Source organism: Natator depressus, chromosome 4 (assembly GCF_965152275.1).
Source record: "Natator depressus isolate rNatDep1 chromosome 4, rNatDep2.hap1, whole genome shotgun sequence".
In the NCBI taxonomy this organism is placed as follows: Eukaryota; Metazoa; Chordata; order Testudines; family Cheloniidae; genus Natator; species Natator depressus.
This window is the reverse complement of record NC_134237.1, coordinates 32,754,067-32,778,594: the sequence shown is the minus strand read 5'-3', so window position 1 is coordinate 32,778,594 and position 24,528 is coordinate 32,754,067. Positions and strand designations below refer to the sequence as shown.

Genomic DNA, 24,528 nt, shown 5'->3' with positions numbered 1-24,528 from the left:
GTCCCGGTCGTATTAATCTCTCCTCATTATGGAAGCTGTTCCATACCCCTAATCATTTTTGTTTCCCTTTTTTAACCTTTTCCAATTCCAAGTAGAGAGTAGTTTATACCTCCCTGCACCAGTGGGATAAATCAAACCGGATGTCTGTAGTTTAACTGCTTAAAATAAATAAATAAAGCCCAGTGTTTTTATCTAAATAAATCCAATATCTGTATCTTCTCCCTCACTCCTGTATAGTTAATTTAAGTCCTTCCATCATTTCTGAATCACACTAATCTGATCAGTAGAACTACAAAGTTTCTTAAATGAAGGTGTATTATTGTCATAATTTCCATGGATCAATTAATTATGACAAAAAGCCACTAATTTTAGTTCTAATTGAACATAATGATGAGACTCCAGAATCTAATTTTATCAGGGTTGCTTCTTGCTGGAATGTTCATCACCTCCTTATCAGAAAACTTTGTCAGATTCTGTTCAGATTAATGATGCCTTTTTGTAACTCGCCCTCTCTCCCTCTCTCTCTCTTTTATTTTGCAGGGTCAACCCGGTCCTCAAGTAAGTGTCATCTTGTTCTTTTACACTAGATTATGCCTAACTGTGGAGTCAACAGAACTCTGATTACCTTCAACTTCTTTTTATTTTTTGGGACGGGCATTTAAAAAAAGCTAGAAACTGGTAATCGTTACACAACACAGTAGACCAAATATTTCCCAAGAGAGAAACGTGGGGCCCCCATATGGTTGTTTTAATTCCATCAGCTGTTTGACCAGATGGTGGGTTTAACAATGTATTACCAAATAAAGCAGATCACTTAACTATGGGTTGAAACTTTGCCACATAACTTTAAAGCAAGATGAAATAACTTCACAAATGTGTAGCAGGAGCTGGTTCACATTAACTGCTTATTAATCACATTCTAATAATGCTGTTGTAATCTGGGCAGGCTTCAGTTATTTCAGATATTGCACTACTGGCTTCTTTGATTAATTATATACAATCCCTGAATTAGTTCTGCTTTGGTTAAGGATAACACAACTACATGTCATGTGAGGGGTAATTAAAGAAATGGGAATTCAGTGAAAAGGAAATTCATTCAGAGTTCTCGGTCAGACACAGAAAATAAAAGAGGGGAAGTGTTAGATATAACAGAAATGATATATAAATTACTTGGGTTATATTCAGAAAAATGGAAGAGTAAAAGAGGAGGAGAACTAGGCAAAACTAAACTGGGTTTTAGTTAATATAAAATTAAGGTTCTTTCCATTTGCATGGTTGTAATGCATCATGAAATATTTAGATTTTTTTTTTGCCTGAAAACTTTATGGTTTTCTGATGTTTAAGTGTTTTTTAATGAAAAATGAATGTTTTTCACAGAAAGCAGACACTTTCAGCAAACTACCCCTTCCCACTTTTGATGAAAATTTTTTGATCAGCCCTGGTACTAAATAATTTTCCCAGTCTTAACTATGCTCATGAGGAATTTGGAGTGCAAAAAGTTAATCGGCTTGGCTAAACGAAATGGCTTCCTGGCTCCAAAGAATAAGTTTCCTATGCTGTCAAAGGGAACACTTAGAAAGTTTCCTGTGTTATAGGTTTATTTGTTTGCACTAAGAACAGAGCTAAATTACAGTACTATGTCCTACATTAACACCTATTCTTGGGTCAGCCTTGATATGTATGAAGTATTTACTACATCCATGCAACACACACATAAATACTGCACATAAATAAGTCCACAACTGGAAAACAGTTGTATTTAAATTTTTATTGATTCAATATCAACGGGGTCTTTTTCGTAATAATACAATATAAAAGATCATTTAATTTTATGTTTTTCCTACTTCAGCGCAGTAAAAATGATCTCTGTATTACAAACCACGAGCACTTTCTATAAAAGCTCCTGTTCCTATTCTAGTGCTGACAATATTGACCCCAAAGCAGAACTACAGGTTTTTTGTCATAGCCTTTAAATAGTACAGCACCTTTTTATGGTTACTTTTTTCCTTTAAAAAGAAAACAGTTTTGAATACCCTACTGTTAACAAAATTAGTCTGAGGAATAGTGGCAATACATGAAGCCGGGCTTTGGTTTTTTAAAGTTAAAAGGCTGGTGCTAAAATGATTCCAAAGAGCATCAGGGATGTCTTATTTCAGATATGAAATCCCGTGATTAACACTCACCAAAGGGGTTCATTTCCACTGGAAATCCATAAGTCCAAATTCTCCCCTCAGGCATGACCATGCAACTCCTATTGAATACAATGGAAATACATACATTTATCAAAGAACAGAATATTGCCTATAGGTTATCGTTAAGCCTGCGTAGAATATAATACCCTGGCAATGAAAGGAGATGGGTTACATTAATGAGAAAAGGAGTAACTTTTGTTATTTTCTCTAGTAACGAAAGGCACATAAATGTTAGAAAACAATGAGCATACTACAATAATCAAAGGAAAGACCATACTTGCTTAGGAAATCCCACTCTGAGCTCTTTTAGTTGAGTATTCGTACAGCGCCTTCACAAAGGAGTCCAGATCCAGGACTGTGGCTCCTGGATACTACAGTAGTACAAATAATAAATAAAAATCATACCCACCACCAATAAATAAAAATATTGTCAAAGTGCTTAATTGTAGCTTTTTTTACCGTCTACCTCCCATTTTCCCCCAGCATCACGTGGAAGTACCCTGTGCCCGGTCTTCTCCTGGTGCAGTATACTTCTTCCAGTGTTCCAGCATAACTACTTAAGAGACCAAGCCAAGAGACTGACTACTTGCAATCTGCACTTTATATGGGACATCACAGCTTTACAGAGACTGCTCTCCTCTGTTCAGTGGCCCTCCAAATCCTTATTAGAACTGGGCAAAATATTAATAATTATTTGTTTTAATCAGACATTGCCTGTTTTCATATTTGTGAAATGTCTGTGAAAGAATTTTACATCCATTTGATACTTCCCAATTTAATGTTATGTACATGTCATAAGGGAACTGCAACACTTTTTGTGACAAATGTTTGCATTTTTTTTAACTTCGAGCTTCCTTAACTTCGAGCTTCGAACAACAGTACTCGGTTATATTTGGTCCCAAAAACCCCATAGTATTGGCTCTGGTTTCCTGATTGGCTGAAGCCACTCTATGTAGTCAGCAGGTTTGGCGAAAAAACACTTTGATGTGTTTTCTAAGAGTAGTGCCTTCATATTGTACTTTTTTCCTGTGACAGTCAGGAAGAAAATTGTCAGCAGCACACAGAGAGTAGCTCTGTGATGTCTTGTGCTGCAGTATGTGTGGGAAAGCAGTTTATCATCCCTTAAAGAATTTCCAGGATTCTAGGGGTGTACTGGCCAGGACTGGTGGCCCCGCAAAGACACTGGAAGAGAGAGCAGTGCATCCGCCAAAGAAACTAGAGGAGGGTAGCAGGCAACAGGTCCTTTTTGCTTAAGAAGCAATCACCAAGTAGAGTTGGAAGGCAATTGTGTGGGGACAGTGGGCTGCAAGGCCTGGTGAGTTTCTCTATAGGTGCAGGCAGGTTGGATAGCCATCCACATTCAGCCTTTTGAGGTACCTTTCTCAATAAATATATATATAATTTAGTTTTGGGGAGGCTGGTTTACACCAGGCTGCTAGGTGTAGGTGGCTATGTTAAAGCTATAGTCCCGTGGCGTGCAGGTCATAAGAATCAATAATGTTGTAGGTACACTGAAGAGTTGGAAAACAGGCTGGGTTATCTGGTGCAACACCATCACAACAAAGCCTAACAACAATATCCATTATTCCCTCAAACTGGCTTCCCTTTTTCCAGCTGCTCCAAATTGAGGTTTAAACTCTTTGACAGTTTCTCCACCTGGGTGCTTGCAACATTACCATGGATTGTAGGGGATGGAGGAGAGGGAAAGACAAGCTCACAGTGTGCAGGATCAAAACCAGGTCCAGAGAAGTAGTCCATGACTGCGGATGCAGAAGAAGCGATGCCTCATTTACTGTCTCCTGGCCCATGGGCATCTCAGCCAGCTGCAATGCTAGCTGAATGACACTGTCTTCTAGCTGTCCATGAGCCAGAGATTTTTGTCAGCTAGCACACACCGCTGATCATCCAGTGCCTTGTCATAATGAGTGAGAGAAGCCCCAAACTCACAGGCCACCACCTGTTCCACTCTTCAGAAAAATCTGGCAGCTGTTTCCCTTTTAGTGGCCGCTGATGCTTCACTTCATCAAGTGGTCCCTCCCCCTGCTGAATGATAAAAGGAGATATGCCCATTTATTATGTGAAAATTCCATTTGTTTGTGCAGATATGCATTACGTGTGATGCACAGTGTATGCAGGTCAAACTTAAGCCCCAAACTTTACCAATTTGATCAGTGTTACATAAAGTTATGTACAGTCTCATAAATCCTTCATTTCTAGGCACAGTGGACTGAGTTAAGTATGGAGTGAAATTGGTATAGTTGTGGTGATTAATTTAAATGATATCATTAAAGCCAAAATTTCAATATAGGTGTGCTTGGAAGGATTCAATTTTTATCAGTAAATGTTGGGAATGTCCATTTCACCTTCTACACACAAATCAACTAAAAAAATATTTCCATCGACGATCACTGAAATTTACAGTTAGGCAAAGTAAGAAAAATGCTTCTTGAGAACTTACTAGAGTTTGATTTAAGACTATTTACTTGTATATTTTGACATGTGATACTGACAATGTGTGTTTCAATGGCTATCCGACATTAACTTTTTGAATCTCAGCTTTTCTGTCATTAAATAATTGTCTAGCCCTCTTCCCCATTGTTTAATTCCCCTGTAATTTCTCACAACTGTGAAAATGTGAATTGATAAAAATAGGAAAAAATAGTTAAAAATAAACATCAGTATTATTCATTGAAATTGTATTTAAATCTAATTAATCCAAGCATATATATGGGCTATGAAACTTCTGCTACAAAGTTTGTACATTCACTTTGTATGCGTAAAACTGCATTTTTTTAATGTAAAAACTGAAGTTTGAGTAACAACCAAGTAAGGACTTCAGTATAAGGCCCACTGTGCATCCTCATTACTGTGATCTTTCATTTAAAATGAAGTCAAAAAGCTTTTTACTTTTAAAGACACTGGGTCAGTTTTTTTGTTTCTCCTACAGTAGATGACTTCACTAACACATAAACAGTACAGAGAGCTACTGCATATCCCCTATCCTGTATCAGGTGTTAGTGATGTCTACATCCATTGACTGGAAGACGTAGAACCCTGAAATCATATCTTGGCAGGTGCTGGAAGTTAAGGGGAAAAATATTTTCTTTTTATGGGAATTAAAAATTTACTAGACTTTTATAATAAGGAAGAGGAGACATTGAACCAGAATTAAATAATGGGTCTGCTTATTTTCATTGTTCTTTATAAAGAACAATGTATGTATTTACAGCATCTGTAGTTTTGTCTATACATAAAGACAATGATTCTCCTCTCGGTTGCAATCATTTATATTCAGAATATCAAGTCAATAGAGTTACACCAGTGTAAATGAGAAGAAAGTTGGGCCCAGACTCTGATAATTTGGGCTCTTAAACTATTTTATTTTGTTGTTGTTGTTGTGCTTTTGAAATAAAATCATTACAGCTTACTTCTAGCAACCACATATAGGTGATGGATGTAATAGGACAGAGAATTAGAGAGAGAGAGAGAGAGTGTGTGCAAAATTCTATTTGTTATGTCTGCATTTTAGCAGCAAGGGCCAAAACTTACTTCCATTGAAGTTAATGGGAGTTTTGCCATTAACTTGTGTGGGATCAGGATTTAGCCTTAACTGAGTGCATCTCATAAATAAGCTTGTCTGAACAAAGTCACTTAAGTATCTGACTGGTAGAGCTTCAGAGAGTATTCTGGACACTTTATTACTTCTCTTTCTATTACGTCTCTGTTTGGTAACCTTCCTTCCTTTTTACAGCCATAATGTAATCTTTGTACAGTACTGAAATTTAATGCGATCTTTACAGGAAACACTCAGCCAGCATTAAGTTGTGTAACTAATGAAACAAATGTCATAGCCATGGTCTATAAATTTCTTTACCATAGTTGCCCAGTAAAAGGCAACAGACCGGAGTCTTCCCTGGCTATTGACTTCAGTGGGGTTGCTCCTGATTTTCACCAGAGAGAGCTGGAGAATTGGGCTCAAGACTTTGTGTTGATGTCTGATGTTTCAAAAAACAAAACCCACGCTAAGGCTTACTTTTACAGAAGTAATTAACTTAATAATAGTTTCGAAAGTGTGTTGATTTTTTTTCAGGTATGCATATAATAAAGCAAAGATAACTTGTAAAATAGCTTTTTGATAAAAAAAGATTTGACAGTAAGGGGCACATATTAAACCATGAGTACTTCAGTTGCACCTGGTAAATATACACATCTGTGCATACAAGTATTTGTAAATGCCTAATATTAACTGCCCACTCAAGCGACTAAATGAGCAAATAATGTAAACACCAAGGGTGTGCTTCTATGCTAGAAACACAACATGGAACTCACAGGGGGGAGTGGCTAAGGTGGCTTTAAGCCTTTGTGTCCTCCTGATCCTTGGCTGCTCAGGAGGCTGGAGAGGTACCTGGTATTTATGGCAGCCTCCCCAGGCCTGCTCTGTGGGTGAAAGCACTGAGCAAAATCTCCACAGCACCGCATTCTGGGCATTCACCCCCAACAAAACCCTTCCCAGCCCTACCCTTAGTACACCCCCTCCCACTGCTTTTGCCAGGCCTTGTGAGGTGGCAACCTTATGGCTGTCTTCTGCAGTACTTGTGCCAGATGAATCCTCCCTGACCAGATTCAGGGATTTTAGAGTCCCTTTACACCATTCTGTTCCCCATTTTTGCCAGTGGAAAGGAACTGGAGCAGGGATGAGGCTCTCATGCAAAATATATTTTCAATTGCATTTACCTACTTTGTGCAGAAAATGCATTTTGCTTGTTCAGTTTCCTACTTAGGGTTGCAGTTCGGGTAATGGGCTTTGGAAATCTTGTGAATCATAGACTATCAGGGTTGAAAGGGACCTCAGGAGGTCATCTAGTCCAACCCCCTGCTCAAAGCAGGACCAATCCCCAACTAAAACTTTGTGCTTGGATAGCAGAATATTTAAGTGCTTGCCAGCAGATCCAGGTACTGATATTGTACAGATGTAGTCTTCTGGTTCAGAAAGATGTCTGGTCAAATCTGTTAATCCCAATAATATTTTAAAGCTGCTTTCAGATTTTTTTTTCCATCCCGAAAATGTATAAGAATATAAACCAATGTAACAATCAAAATGAAAGAAATCATTGGAGTCAGCATCGTTTAGAAACAGGGCTCTGTGCAGGCTAACATCAGTGCCAAGGGTGCTGATCCACAGCTATGGAGTTTTTATCTTCCTCGTCTACCGGTGAAGGACCCCCTCAGGAGTAGCTGCATATAGCAGATGAACACAAATTGGAGAGATAGATTCTCTGAATAGGTGGGGCTCAATCTTTAAGGGCACTGAGCACCTTGTGCAGCATGCTGAGTACCCCCATCTCCAATTAAATTAATGGGAATTGAGGGCACTCAGCACCTTGCAGGTGTTGCTCAGCAGTTGCAGAATTAGGCCCTGGGAGACCTAGGTACACTTTAATCAAATAATTACTATGGGGGGCATGAGGGAGAGGCTGCAGGGAGAACAAATTAACCATCTACTTCTATTTGAAGGGTGTTATCTCTAGTTTCTTTTGATAGGCCCATAGCTTCTGAAACCCACCAATACCTCTTTTAAGACAAAACCAGGATGGATCTGTTCCCCTCGTCTCACACACTTAACGTTAGTGTTAAGTGGAAACATACCATGCACATTCTATCTTTTTAACCGGGAATTGATTTCACACTCATCACCACGGTATTCTTAGCGCTTAGATCTTCTCACGGCAAGAAGAGAAAAAATGTCTTGCATTCCTTAATTCTGTATAGTATTACTCAACAAAGCACACATGAGCACAACAGGCCAATTGCAAGCATATACTGTGGTTCCCATTTGAAGTCTACAAACAGCTTGTCAAAAAACAATTAACGAACTATGAAACATCTCTTGTATTCCCATAGCATTTCCTAGTTTTGAGTCAGATTAAAGTTACATTTTACTGGTATAGTCCGAAAAGCTGTGAAAATGTAGTAGCGTCCTCTGTGTTTTATTAGGAATTATGTCAGAGCAAAATACTGTGCCATATTCAAGTATATAACATGGTATTTTACTATTCTACTACATATGTTTTGTATTCCATATTAAATGCCTACAACCCTAGCATTTTTAATGATCCCCATGCTCTCTTTGCGTTCTAAATTCCAGCTCAGTCTGTTGCAGATTCCTATAGTTTCACTGAAGCTAAACAAAACAAAACAAAAATCAAGAAATTTGAGAAGCATTGTTCTTTATCAAACTGTTGGGCAGCTTTAAAATATTTGAACTGACTTCTACTATATAGGGCTTGATCCTGTATCTTTTGTGAGAATAAAGCACTCCTTATTCATGTGAGGTGCTAATGTTGTGCCAATGTTAAAAGGGCAGATGGGTTGACCAGGTAACTATAGGCTGGTTAGCCTGACATCAGTCCCTGGCAAAATAATAGAAAAGCTCACATGGGATTCAGTCAGACTCATAGAGTTTAAGCAGGGCCGTCCCTAGCTATTATGGGGCCCTACGCAGCCGCATACCTGTACGTTGCAGGCCACAGAACCTCATCCACCCACCCACCCTGGTAACAGGCCCATAAACTCTGGCTGAGTTACAGAAGTCCTCAAACCATGGTTTAAAGACGTCGCGTTACAGAGAATTCACCATTTACCAATTAATAAAGCCAAATGCAAAGTTATACATCTAGGAACAAGGAATGCTGGCCAGACCCAAGGAATGCTGGGGGACTATATCGGAAAGCAGGACTCTGAAAAGGATTTAGGTGTCATCATGGACGAGCAACTGAACATGAGCTCTCAGTGTGATGCAGTGGCAGAAAGGGCTGATGCATTCCTTGGACATATAAATGGGGAGCAGTGAGTAGGAGTAGGGAGGTGATTTTAGCTCTGGTAATTGGTGTGACTCATACTGGATACAGTTCTGGTGTCCACACTTTTAAAAGTATGTTGAAAAGAAAGAGCCACAGAAATTATTCGAGGGCTGCAGAAAATGCCTTACAGTGAGAGATTTAAGAGCGCAATCTATTTAGTTTATCAAAAAGAGGATTGAAAGATGACTTGATTACAGTGTATAAGTAGCTTAATGTGGAGAAAATACCAGATACTAAAGATTCTTTAATCTAGCAGAGAAGGGTTTAACAAGAATCAATGGCTAGAAGCTGAAGCCAGACAAATTCAAATTGGAAATTAGGGACACATTTTTAACAGTGAGGGTGATTAACCTTTGGAACAAGCTACCAAGGGGAAGTGGTGGATTATCCATCTATTGATGTCTTCAAATCAAGACTGGATGCCTTTCTGAAAGATATACTTTAGCCAACACAAGTTATTGCGCTCAATACAGAAATAACTGGGTGAAATTTAAGGGTCTGTGATATGCAGAAAGTCAAACTAGATGATCTAATCCCTTATGACCTTAAACTCTATGAGTCTGAGTAGTGCAGTTGAGTTCAGCAGGACTACTTACAAGTGTAAAGATTAGTTGTGTGTGTAGGGGCTGGATTAGTAATGCATACCATGGGAAAAATCCGGACTTCACTGAAGTCAGTGAGAGTTTTGCCAGTGACTTCAGCGGGTCCTGGTTTTACCCTAAATTTTCAGTAAGGACCCACTTTACAATGACTTGTGCACGTGAGTAAACTTATATACATAAGCATTTGCAGGAGCAGGCCCCAAAATGTTTAAGACTTACACTAATATTTTTGTATTATAACAATACTGTTATCATACCTTCTCTTTCAGGAATTTAATACATTATGTGCATTTGATGAGGAGCTGGCATGCATAGCTCTGGTGATGCATTATTCTGCTTATATGCATATGGGTCACATTTACATGAGGATAACATGATGCAAAAAGAACTCAGTGTGGTAGGAAATACCGTAATTCCATTCATAGGGACAGGTCAAAATGTCCTCTGCAGTTTCAGTAATTTGCCTGTTTGCATCAAGATGAAGCATGGCATGCTGCAACCTGTAATCTCTACAGGTCACCATTGTGTATAGCAGGCCATAATTCAGAACTCCACGGGCCACATTCTGCCCACTGAACACAATTTGGATGCCCTGCTATATAATAGAGGCTCTTGGATAATCTCAAACACTGGCAGTCATAAGGAATGTTAAGCATCATGAGCTGCTGGGGAACATTTAAAAGAATCACATATTTTTGAAGAAATATAATACAATTGCATTATTCAGTACGTCTGCTAGTGATCATTTGCCAAAAGAATAAATATTGATTTATATATACACATACATATGTGTGTAATTTCCCCTGAAGATGGTCTGAGTTTTGCAGACAAAAATATTACTCTTAGGAAAATTTTTAGTTTTGTTTTTAATAAATTTTATGTTGTTTTAAATTGCTTCCTTTTTAAAAAATGTTGCAAGCCTCAGAGGTTACAAAAAAATCTCTCTAGTCACCTCATGTTTATATATACATTAGTCTAAATATGTGTAGATATGTATAACTGATGTACAATAATGTGTAGCATTTATAGGGTGTTTCATCTTCAAAGCACATTATAAATATTAACTAATTCGCAGAATACTTCTATAAAGTATGTCTTTATTATCTCCTTTTGTGGATGGGGAAACTGATGCAGAGATGTTAAGGGACTGATCCTTCAACCATCACTCACACTAGTAGGCTTTACTATATGTGTAGTCTCATTGACTTCAGCTGACTTACTTGTGTGAGCAAGGGTTGACGGATCCATGTCAGAGCCAGAAATAGAAACCCAGGAATTCCAGACTTTGCCTATCTTGTCATGACTCAGATAGGATGTTTAGATATCTTGTAGTGTTCTGCTGGACTGTAATTTGCCTCAGATGGATTTAGGTTATGTAAAGTTCTACAGTTCTTATTACGCACAGTTGATAAACAGCTATAATGTACTTTGTTTTAAAAAGATGTTATGATTTGTTTACACAACGTCTGAGGTTGCAACAACATTGGCGGACAGAGAAACTATTTGAGGACCTACAGGATGTGCAAGGTAGCATGGAAACGGAGGAAACATAAAGTCCCACAGGAAAATTTAAAAAGCAATTTCAATGGTGCAAAATTTCACTCCAGCATTTTTGCGTGTTATTTTCCCAAGCTTTAGCATACCCTAAGGATTAAAAAGTTACCTAGACTGTGAAATAATTCCTTCACTCCTAGGGTATTGAGATTATATTACAATCTCAGAAACTCTTCTATCCCTTGGGCAATATTTTACACAGCTATGGCTTCATATTAATATTTTACTGCTATTGCCCTTCTAACCAGTCATGATTTATATAATATAACCTGCCACCTCTTTTACAATTGCATTTTATGGTTGTATTTGTAGACATTTCTAAAAGGAAATCTAATTCTTTCTTTGGTTTTCTGCTTCCTTGAAAGAATGAATGTGTGTTGTAATGTAGTTTATAGTAAAATTTGGAAGAAAAAAATACAGTACAAGCATAGGTTGAAATATTGCTCTCACTGATGCCAAGATAAATCCAGAGTAATTCCACTGAAGTAAATAGAGTTACTCTGGATTTGCCTTGGTGAAACTGAGAGGAGAATTTGGCCCCCAGATTTTTAAATGCTTATGTTAAAAGCCAAATGCTAATGTGGCTGTACAACAAATTGCCTTCACGGTACTTTTTAACGCCATATTCACAATTCTGCTCAGTTATGTAAGTGCAACTTTTATTGATGTCATTTGGATTTACACCTATGTAACTGAGAGCTGAATTGGGCCCAAAATTCTACAAAAGAGGCACCCGACATTTAATAGCAGATATCATGAGACATTGTTTTTAGTATTTTCAATAACTAAATCTTGTTTTCAGGTTGTGGAAAACCAAACAGTCTTGAAAAATGTCATTCAAATCTGAACAAAATGTGCAGTGGTTGCAATTATCAAGTCGACATACCATTGATTAGTATGTAGTTATTTCAGTAGATACTGTGCTGTGAAAATGTTGGTAAATATTGACATTTTAATCTTGGCCAGTGCTCAGCGCTTAGTTAGTGACAGATGAACCTCATCACTAATCAGATGCTTCATAGTTTTATTTTTATCAACTTATTTTAGAGTTTTCTATACTGCCCATCACCTATGGAAGGTCCCTAGTGGTCTGCAGGAGTCTTGTGCTCATAGACTCTTAGACTTTAAGGCCAGAAGGGACCATTGTTATCATGGAGTCTGACGTCCTGCACATTGCAGGCCACGGAACCTCACCCACCCACTCCTGTAATAGACTCATAACCTCTCGCTGAGTTACTGAAGTTCTCAAATCAAGATTTAAGGACTTCACGTTACTAAGAATCCACCATTTACTTTAGTTCTGCTCTTCTCCATTCCTGGTTGCAGGAAGCTCTGCTTGGGATATAATTAAATGCTTTTCCCCGAAAGACGAAAGTAGAGAGATTTCACTGAGCCCCCAAAGTGGGAAGAGAGCTTGAAAGACAGATGTCAGTAAGCAGCAGTGCTGCTCCTGAACTGACTACTAATAGTGACAAGTTCACATTAGTCTCAGGGTATGTCTACACTGCAGCTAGAAATGTGCTTCCCAGTATGGACGTGGCCAGTATGGGTGGGTAGCTCTGTTTGAGCTAGTGTGCTAAAAATAGAAGAGTGGCTGAGGTGGCTTAGACCAGCCACCTGAGTACATACCCAGGGGTCAGGTGTGATTGTACTTGGATGGGTGGCCCGTGCCTTTGCCCATGTCACCATGGTCACACTGCTATTTCTAGTGCAGAGCTAGTGTGTTTCTGTCTCCCTGTGCTGGGAAACACCTTCCTAGCTGCAGTGTAAACATAGCCAGAATTGGCATTGGATCAACTGGAAACAAAAAATTTTAATTAAAAGTTGAAAAAATGTCATTTTGGGTTGAGCAAAAGTTTAATTTTAGTTTTTTAACCTTTTAAAAAATAAAATGGAAGAAAAATTCTAAATGAAGAGTCATTTCACACTGAAAAATTGTTTTGACTTTTTCAGAATTTTTTCCCAGCTGAAGCAGTAGACAAATTGAACATGGATTTGCAAATATTTCAATGTACCCAAATATGCATTTTTCATCAAAAAAGAGTTTTGTCCAAAATATTTTGCACAACTGGACTCTGAACCTCTCTTGCATACCCTCAGGAGAAGTAATTTTCTTCAAGGTGTTAGAGGTTGTGATCCAAAAGAAAAAGACGCTTAAAATCACCCCCGAAGTAAGTCTTTCACAAGACACTGGGTTATTCACCAGACCACTGGGTAATTGGACAAACCACAACAACCTTTGCCTTAAAATAGCTGCTTTTCAAGTTTAAGCTAACATGAATAAAACATCACACTGTGAACTACAGTTACCTAAAATGATATAAAGATTTCCTAGGCCTCATCAAGGAGCTATTTTCATACTGTACTTTTAGAAGTAAATGGAAGAACATGCCAGTTCAGAAAAATCTGCAAAGGGAAATGTAAAATAAATTAAAATTATAAAAAAGGTTTAACAGTATGTTTATATCTCAAAAGACCTTGGGAAAAAAAGAGTTTATGGCTTTGATTGGCAGGAGGTATAATTTTGCTGTTTAATTTGTATTGTGCTAGGAAAGAAATCCAGAATATGCTTCTCTGATCTGTGTAGTTTTATAAGCCCTGAATTTCACTGGACTATATCAGTCTTCCTTTTAAGGTTTTTTCTCTCCCAAGTGTTCTTTCAGTTCTAGACCACATTAATTGCTTCCATAAGGCAGAGCTTTGTGATCAGAGTCAGTACCTAGTGGGCCCTCTTAGGCCTGGGCTCAAATGAACATCATATCTTTTGAGGAAAAATAGCTTAGTAGTAAAGATATCCTCACAGAAGTGTCCACAAAAAATACAGACTTGTACAATATCATTGGTAGTCCTAATACGGGTGGCTGACTGGAAGATCTAGCAGTTCTATTTATTTTTCCTTCTTTTCTTGTTTTGTTTCGTGGCCACTTTAATCTTTAGTGTACAATGAAAGGTGTGTGAAATCTGAAATTATAAATCTGTTTATAGCTGTAACTCACTTTTCCAGCGTAACAGAGTTTGACACCGTAATAAACACAATTTTTCGGTGGAAAGGTGCTTTGATAATTCTTTGTCCAGTCTCTAGTTCCTTTTCATTGTAAATTCTAAGGTAGCCTTTTATTCCTTTCTTCTTCCTCCTTTTTTGTTCATGCAGCTTTTGCAGCTGATTGATTTATTGTTCTGCTACCTGAATTTCAATAATCTCTGTTGACGTCAGTGAATATTTATTAACAAAAGTACAATGCCAGAGTCAACTGTACTTTCTCTTGCTATTGAATCCTATCAAGTGCCCGTGGCTTCCAACAAATACTTTCTATTAGTGTTAAGGGGCGTTAGAAAGCATTTTCCCCCTTCCGTGCTTGAGGTGTGACATAACTGATTATGCTCTCCCTCGTTACTTATGAACACAGAGATGCAGAGTGAACGCTAGTGTGAGAAATATAGTATTACATTGAAATTCTGGCATGGGTACACACATATAATCCCAGTTGAGAGAGAACATGGCAGGAAGAAGAAAAGAGCACCACTTGACATCTTCCAGAATAGATTGAATAGGACTCCATCCCCAGAGCAGGGGAAGAATGGACTGAACAGGAGATACCAAAATGAGTCTGAGGAAGGGAAAAGGAAATTAACAACTGTGCTGCTTCAGTCTCTGAATGGCCAGTCTCTAAAGATAAGTTATGACTCAGATAGGTTGTTATTGAAAGTTATCACCAAACAGCTTTTCAGCTGCCTGTGTAACTTGGGTGGTTTCATTCCATTTCCCAAGGAACAGTTCTCCACATCCCCAGAATAAAAACCAACATGGATGGCAGTCTCAGCAGGATGCCAAGGAGTGAAATGGCCATTGAGGCCGAGATTTCATCCTGATGTGAGGTATTCCCTCCAGGTCAAGGTTGAGACATGTTGGTGGGTCCATGTGGACATCCTTCACCCCTGCTGCACTTTTTCTAAAGGACTCAGTCAGCACTTTTTGCCAATATTTGGTGATTACTTGTTCTGTTCATTCCTTCTGAAGCATCTGGCATTGGCCACTATCAGAAGACAGGATACAGGGCTAGATCGACCTTTAGTCTGACCCAGTATGGCTGTTCTTATATTCTTATGTACTAGATTCATATGTTTAAGCAGTACAAAGTTTTGGGTGCATATCTGAACTGGCCTATAAATACTAATCCTTCTATGGTTTGTCCATCACTAATTAATTACTCGATAGTTGTCATAATTTTAACAATACAGATATATCTTCATTTTATCACAATAATCTTTTATATGGCTTTATGAATTCACTGTATCCATCCTCATAAGTGCTCAAAATTTGCATGAATACATAAGAGTATCAGTAAATTCATGCTTATGTAGAGGTGCAAAGTATGAGCATAGGGAAACACATTGTGACCAATGAGGTGATGGCTCAGATTTTTTGATCTGGGAAGTACATTCATTATATTGTATTAGCCAACAAATGGCATCCAGGAACTGTCTGACTATTCTGGATGAGAGAATTACCTCAGTATTCTGGTTCTGCTAATGCACCTCATTTCTCTGCCATTATATTCTTGGTCATGGTGTCATGCTAGCACAGAGGGTCTAGGAGTAACCTGCAGATACTCATCTAGATCTGGTTCAGAAGAGACTGAACAATTTGATTGACAATGTCATTATGCTTGACTGGTTGTTTATATGGTTGGACTGCTAAGAAGAGAAATTGGGCCAAATGCATTGCTAGTATAGGCAGGCTCAATACTACTGAAGTAAATGGAGTTGCATTCACTTATGCTGGAGGTAAATTTGACCCTTTGTCTATAAAACCCAGGCAGTGGACACTTAGGCATATTCTTTCAGTATGCTGGATTTTTTTTAAGTATTATTTGCACTAAGGTTTGTGATTTTTCAAAGAAAAGCATGTGGTGAAAAGGAAGACAGCTGTATTGATTAACCAAAGAAAACGCATGCAAGATAAAGGATAATGTGTTCAAAGGACATATAACAATAGCACAATGCACTAACATGCTGGGAATCTGAGCTTCATACTCTGGCTTGGTTCCTGATTACTGGGGTGGCTGGAAGCACTGTGGAAGAGTTCTGTGGTGAGCCACTGGCCACTGTAGTTCTCTGAGAGCTTCAAGGGCAGTATTGTAAGGCTGCAAATCCTGATCTCAACCCCAACACTGCATGAGAAGTGAATATACATGTGTAAATCAGTGCTATTATAATGTAAGTCTTCACTTTCCCGGTACCTCTTGGATAGATCATATTTTCTAACCTGCAGTTTAAGAACCTGTGTGATTTGCATAGCAGTGTATATCACTGCATTCTGGATACGGTGGTGTAAATAAATGTCAGGTTAAGGTTAACATTGACATCAACAAGTAAATTACAAGACTGAATTGTTTATCTAAGATATGTTATGCACAATGATTTTACATCTTACTTTTTGCACGCTTTCATAGTGTTTCTTGATTATTAAGTCAGGTACAAATTATACTGTCAAATCTGAAGACTTCTTTTCTGGAAGAAAGATGTCACAAAAAGAAACTGCAGTGCAGAGGGAGAGAGTTAAGCAAAATTTGTTACAACATTGTTTATGATCCAAGAGAAGCTATGAGAATCCCAGAGGGGAGAATGAAACATGTCCAAGAAAGGGGATGGAGGCAGGATTGGTTAAGAAGAAGAAGAAGCTCTACAAATGCACTGGAAATTTTGGAGAGCATTAGTAAATTTGATCCAAGGTGAGATGTTGGCATTGTGTGCCCGCTAGCACAGCACTTTGTCTGCAAACATGGTCAAATTTAATGAAGTCCAAAACCATGCTGCTTAACATTCCTGGACTCATAAGGGAAACGAGAAAAATAATAGGGCAGGAAGCTTAAAATGATTTTGTAACTCTTTTCTTAATACTTTCTATAACATCACATTTCATAATTCAGCATATCCAATCCTACGGTATTTTACAATAATTGCTGGGTTTCTGAGTTTTATGTAAATTTTAGGTTCAAAGTCAAGGAAATCTCTTGTAATTCAGGACAGCTGATAGTTCTGAGCAAAATTGTGAAGGAAGGAGTATCAGTACTTTCATAGTGAAATGGCTCTTCCTCACCTACAGAAACTACCTTCCATCACTGAAATAAAATCCTCAAAAAAACAAACAAACAGCAAAAAATTCTAGGTTAATGTTATGTTTTTATATAATTCTGAAAATATGATTTAATGCCAGTTTATCAATAATGAGAAGCTGCCTGATAAGTCTTCCAGGTTAAGGAACAACTTTGGGTTATGTCCTGGGTTTGTGTGTTTACTGTAAGACTTGGCTTGGGCTAATCTAACCTGCATATTACAATTTTTAAAAAGTGTCTTGTTCTTAGTTGGCTAATCAGTTGCATTTCTGCAATTGCATTGATGCTGTCTCTTGTTTGTAGTCAGTTCTTTAATTCTGTTTCATCCTGGGCACCCTCCAGAAGACCACAGTTGACCTCTAAACGTTCCTTAGGCCCCAGTATGCATTGTAATTCGGTGACAAAATCATTGTGGGGTTATTTTGTCCAAAATTAATTCGTAGATATTTTTAATCCTGCAAGCCAGATTCAGTCCTACGTGTGCAGGGATCTCCTTGGGCCCATAGGCACTGACTCCATGGGTGCTCCAGCTCTGGAGCACCCATGGGGAAAAAATTGTGGGTCCTGAACACCCACCGCTAGCCCCCCGATCAGCTCTTCCCCCTCCCAGCCAGCGCCTCCCACCTTCTGCGATCAGCTGTTCCACGGCATGCAAGAGGCTCTGGGAGGAGGAGTGAGGGTGGGGTGCGCTCGGGGGGAGGGGATGGAACAGGGCAGGAAGAGGCAGGGTGGGAGTGGGACCTTGGGGGAAGGGGTGGAGTGGGGGCGGGACCTGGGGCACAGCAGGGGTCGAGCACACCCCGGCACATTAGAAAGTTAGTACCTCTGCTGGGGCTCACAGAGGAAGTTAGCTGAGGGGTAGAAAAGAGGAGAAGGGAGAAAAAAGTATTATCAGCCCCTTCCACAGCAGTTCTACTAGGGGAGAACAGCTTTGTTTTACACTTGGGGTTCCCTAGAAGCCCCACTGGTGGATGCACTGCCTGTGTTGACCTTGTATCATCACAGGCTACTGAACACAGTTCATGGCCTGTGCCCATCACCTCTGGCCTCCGGAGACTGCCGGTAACTTGCACATGTGCATTACTGCTCCTAGTGGAATGAACTTACTGTCACCAGAGACCCACACCTTGGAGTCCACAGCTGTGAATCTGGCCTTCTATTTGTAATCTGGGCATATTGCTATATCTTTAAACTGCCTCCTCTTGGGTATCCTTGATCTGTCAGGTGTCACACTACATTATACACTGTACATCTTCCCTATTAAATTATTGAGCCTCACTCATTATTTCATGCCCTGTTTAACTATTTGTATAGAAACAGATCATATGTAGAGACAGACCATAGAGTAAAGTTGGGAGACTTTTTTGTTGAATATACAGTATACTAGTTCTTAATGCAGAGACATGTTATGCAGATTAAAGTTGGGGTCTATAATGAGGGGAAGATTGTGGCTGTACTTATACTTTTAAAGAAAAGTTGGACTAGCTTGGAAGATAACAGAATGCACAATCAAATATATTTTTTAAATTGTTTGATTTAAATACTGGCTGTTGAGAAGAAGTTGCTACTATGATCATCAGAACACTTGTACAGGTGGGAAATAGCTGTCACGGTAGAGTAAAGTAAAAAAATTAGCACCTTTTAGATAATGTGCCATGAAATACTGCCTATGGGCTAAATCCTGCAGACCTTACTCAGATAATTCTCTCATAAACTTCAATGGGAACCTTGTCTGAATGCAGACTACAAGATTAGGCCTTATGCTGTACATTATCACACTGCCCTGGCCTTCCACTCCTTGTATACCCATTTATAATAACAAGGATGTGACAAAGGAATGGAAATGTGGCTGCAGTCAAGACAGCAAGAAAGAAGCACCTGCCATTAATCCTGAATGTATAAATGAAGCTTGTGTCTGTACTCAGGGGCAGCAACAGCTGTAAAATATAGTTGACCCTTACTTCAGCTTTGTTCTCAGTTGGCAGGTGCCTGGACGCCTTTCAGTCTGCTTTGGAACACCCTGTTTTAAAAAGAGCAGTATTTATCACCTAATTATGAATGCAAATTTTGCATGTGTTTGTGATTTACGAGGCCTTGCGTATGCCAAAGAGGCTATAAACTGTATTTGAAAATGTATGGCAGTCTGCAGTAGATAATTACTCTTTGAGAAAAGAGCCTCTGTTTCCAGTAAAAACATAGTAAAGTTATTTCAGAAATGTTCTGACCTCAGACGTTTCACATAACGGACACAAAATGCTTTCACATTTGTGCAGCAGTTAGAGGCCTGATCTCTGCCATCTCACAGACGAAAGCACAGAAAGCTCCTTTGGAAAAAGGGCAAGACATCTCTGTTGCAGCCTTCGAAATTAGCATTTTTTTAACTCACTCAGTTCTTTGTATCTATGCTCTTAAGAAGAAAGAATAGAGTTTTGGGGAAAAACAAACCCCCTGCAACACTTGCCCTCCTTTAAACAAACCAGTCCCCAACTCTCACCCCACCTCCACAAACATTTCTTTGCCTCAGACCAAATCTGTACAGCCTTTCCTCCCTCTCCCGAAAACACACACATCAATAAAACCTGCAGTACAACCATGGGAGAATTTCTCCACACAAATGGAAAGAAGATGTCAAAGGCCGAGGGTTGGAGATTTCCTTCTTAAAGTTCCCAAAACAATGGAAATGGTATTCTCAAAAATTAGAGCTGGGTGAATACAGCCATAAAATATTACTTGAATATTCTTACAATGAAATGCCACTGATTCCCTTTACTGGTATTTACAAGAGCTAATTTTTATTTGCAAGAAAGCTCACAGAAAGTAAAAAGCATTGTGAATAAAAGTACAAGTGTTTGTGAGAGTATTCACACCAAAAATGCCCCTGTGGCCATTTTGAAAAGATATTTTTATTTGTTCATACAATAGATTTGTTGAACATTAACGAATACTTTTGGATAATTTGTAAGCAGAAAGGTGCATTCTTTTAAATTATAAAATGTCCAATCAATAAACAGAAACAATACCATGTGACTTGGGTAACTAGCCATATTGTGCAAAAAGCAAATACTCACATCAACCAATTTGAGCCATCAGACAATTGTAAATAATTAACTAATTCACAGAAATCAGGGTTTTTTCATGGATAATCTACAAAGAGAAAAGAGGGCAAAAATCATTGGATAAGTTATTTGAAACAAATAATAGAACCAGCTCTATTAAAAATCATAGGTTGGATTCACATTCATGTTCCCAGAGCTCTAGCATGTCTCCTGGGAAGAAGGTCGTGGTGGTGCAAATTGACTGCATCCTTAGTTGTGTCATAGTGGACTAATTACATGCCTGTGAGCCCAACAAGTGGGTGGCACTGGTCGGGAAGGGCTGTAGCTGCAACAGTTGTACCATGCCTTCAGCAGTTTCTGCCAGTGGAGTTTCTGTTGAAACCAGACTGTGAATAACTGCATTTCACCCCCACCAACAGAAATCCCAAGAGAGTACAGTGGCAGTAAAATGCTCTGCCCTTCCTTAAGTTGAGTTGAATACCTTTGGGTTGCAGAGGCCTCACTGGCACAGGGAGTGTAATATACAGCGTTACTGAATCTGGTCCCTTAGCTATAGTGCACAATTGGTGGGTCGTCAAGGGTCAGTTAAAGGATTATTTTTTTAAGGTAATGGAATGTAACCACAGTCGATATTGTATTCTCGGTTCAGTGGTCACCATTTTAAAGTCAGTGTTTGCCAACAATTACTACACACCTGCTATACTCTCAGACACTATTCTGCAGTAACTATTCGTAAATGTTGATATATGTTTGTCTGAGAGCTTGCAAGCTTGATATATATATATTCACATGTTTTAAAGCAGGCCGGCTGAAAACGTGCTGCATTATTATCCCTCTGAGTCACATCAGTACAAGCATTCATGGGGTCAGTTGCTGACACAGAATACAGAATTCTGCATGCAATTTTAACTGTTTGTCATGTGAACCTCAGTGTGTAAGCTGACCAAGTGAATGCACACAGACAAAAGTTCATCACAAGTTTATCTGTGCTTTAACTTGTTTTTTAAACTTCAGGAGGGGACAGTGTCCAGCCTCTGTGTGGGAATATAAGGGGGAGAGGGCCACAATGACAGTCATGGTATTCAATTGAGTGCAAGGGCTCCACTCCTCTAGCTGCCCCAAAGGAGAAATGGGAAGGAAAGGAGGAGGCCAGGGCTTGATTCTTCCCCCCTGCACCAGCCAGAAGAGATGGCCTGCTACAGAAGTTAACATACATTGCATCTCTTTAAAAGGTGTAGTAGAAGGGGCTCTCCTACATGCACCAGCAACTGGCTAGCACAGGAATTTTCAAAGCTTTTTTCGCTGTAGCCAGCATCCTAACAGACAGTGTTTCATGGGCCACTTCTTCCATTTGCAAGTCATGCAAACCACTTCCCCTCCCATTTGTGATTATTAAAAATCCTTCTGGCAGTTATACTGCTTGCTTACATGGAAAAGTAGCATTAGGAAGATATTTAGTTCGTTTTAACTATGCTGCTAGTGGTGCCGCTCTCTGATAGTGGTACTTTTTTCCTCTTCTTCTCTTGTAGCCATGGCCCCTATTGAACACAACTAGACTGGGCTTGTCCTCTTTGTTTCCAGATGCTTTTATCAGTGCCCATACTCTTCTTTGCACTGAAACACCTGGACATCTTCAGAAGGAGCTGGAAACTTGTAGGCAGAGTCAGCACCATTTAATCTGCCAGTTCTGTGCAGACTACCAGCAAGTGATCCACAAATCATAGCTTGAGAACTGGGTCTAGAAAGTTGATTCTGAACAGTTGCACAACACAGAAGTTGGGAACTTGTTCAGACAACAGAGAATAATGAAAGAACCTATAGTGCCACCCTAATATCACCACTACACCATTTTGTTTGTCTGGTGTTTTTAAAATAATTATCCTTCATTCTGAAAAGTCATATCAAACTGAATTCTGATAAAGAAGAGCTCACTTTCCTCTACGACTCACAGTATGCCACTGGACTGAACATGACTTGCTATGCTCCTAGAATTCCTAATCTAATTTTCCTTTACTTTTCTAATTTAAGAAGGCTGCCAAAATACATGACAGATTTATTAGCCATATTTGGTAAAAAGTTTTACTGTTTTAGAAAACGCTTATTACCAGATGTAGGATGAAATCCTGGCTCTGTTGAAGTCAGTGGGAGTTTTGCCATTGCCATTTGCTATTGCCAGGAGTTCACTCATGTTTTTTACTGTTGTGAGTAGTCCCACTGAAGACGGTGTGCACAACTCAACAGGAGTAACCCCACTACACCTGCTACTAAATCTTTGCAGAACCTGTCCCTAAAATACCTGCAGCTTATGGAATGAAAACCGTAAGAAATCATAACATTAGGGATAGATCTCTGGATCATTCAGACCTGCTTCTTACTGTATCCCTGTAACTGATCACTGAACTTCATTAGCATCAATAATTTGTCAATTTTTTTTCTATTTTTTTCAGGGTCCTCCTGGTCCAAAAGGTGAGAAGGTGAGTACACATATTGTCAACACTTACAAAATAAATGGAAACCCCTCCTGGTATTAACTGAACACATAGTTTATATTGACGCAGTATGATGTGAAATTATGTAAGAGAGTTGGGTAGCACACAGATGCTGTGTTAAAACTATCATCTCATCTTTCCCCTTTGCAGGGAGATCAAGGTGATCAGGGCCCTCGGGTAAGCATCTTAAAAAAAAAAAATGTTGCACTTCCCCTTCCCTGAGTAGGCTATTAGTCCTTAGCGCAAAACTAAATGAAATATAGTGTCTTAGCTAATCATGCTTATTAGCTGCATTTACCCTGCATGTTGTAGTAAGCGTCTGCAGGACAGCAAATATAACCAAATAGTCTCTGGGAAGCATTTGAGTAAGAATAGCCACACATACTTTACTATATATGAAAATATACAACTGCTGCTAGTGGGGGGAAATGCATTTGACAGTGAATGTGCTCTGCTGTGTAAGAGTTGGTTTGGTTTGCCAGAGTAAACCTTCCAGTTTTCCCAGCCATCTTTCAGGTCTTGCATGGACTCCTATAATGCAGAGGGCATGTGGGGTTTATAATAAATTTGGTCCTATATTTTCTCTTAAAATATCCATTATTTAGAGAATTATAAAAACATGGCACATTCATGGGCTAGTTCTTGTGCCTACATACATGTACCAAATAGAATAATATTATTGTCTCTTAAACATAGCATTTTTCCCCAAGCAGTTAGAAACAGAGAAAATTTTAGCGTTAGTGATGTAAACATAACACATTCCTTGTGGAGTTATTTGAGTTGTTAAGTATTGTGTTTGTTTTAATCACAGGAATACAATGGTGAACAAATTGTTATGTTGGTAGTGCCAGTTCATTGTCTTTACATCCGTTCTTCATTATACAAATATTTGGACATATTGTTCTAATGATGCAGAGGCTCAGTTCAGTTGCATGTTTATCCATTTTCTCATGCCAGGGCACGTTTTCTGTCAATTAGTTAATATATTTTAATTTTACTGTGAGTGAGAAATCTTTAAAGTCATAACATATTTACTTGGCCATATTATTGTGACGACAGTAGTGCTTAGAAGCCACAGTCAGGCCCCATTATGCTTGGTGATGTGCTGACATTAGAAAGCTGCAGTCCCAGTCCTAATAGCTTAAAATCTAATTTAAGACAAACAAGAGAAGGAAACAAACTAAAGGCAAGAATGAAGAAGAATGACAAGAGTAATAGTGAAAGCAGCACATTGTTACCTAGAATGATTATATGCACAACTTAATGTTTGTGAATCATTTAAAGTTGTTTTTTTAATTATAAGATAGAAGTAGCTAAAATAGATCTCAGAAATCCTCACTGGTTATCCACTTGAGCTGACTGTTTGCTGAAGGCATCGTGGCAAAAGTGAATCTTTAAGAAGGGATCTGGAGGAGGGCAGGCTAGCGTCTCTATACTACTTTGGAGAGGTATTCTATGCATGAGATTTTGCACAGAAGACTGTGGAAACGTGCTGGTGGGAGAAATGAACATACAGGCATTCAAGCTTGGCATTGTTAGGAAAGCAAAAGTGGCAAGGAACAATCTCAGGAAGGTACAAGAGAGTGATATATGGAAGGGCAGAGTTGAGAAAGGCCCTAACAAGCTGAGGAGAAGGATCTTGAATTTGATGTGGTGGAG

The 24,528-nt window shown here is 38.9% G+C and overlaps 1 protein-coding gene across 1 annotated transcript in view; it reads left to right on the top strand.

Annotated features, from left to right (window-relative positions):
• Positions 1-546: 546 nt before the first annotated feature.
• The window catches only part of COL25A1 (collagen type XXV alpha 1 chain), a 162,861-nt gene continuing 138,879 nt past the window's right edge, over positions 547-24,528 (top strand). Inside the window, exons 1-3 of the mRNA XM_074950733.1 lie at positions 547-558; positions 22,828-22,854; positions 23,020-23,046. The gene's annotated coding sequence lies outside the window, so the exon portion shown is untranslated. The remainder of the gene's footprint in view (positions 559-22,827; positions 22,855-23,019; positions 23,047-24,528) is intronic.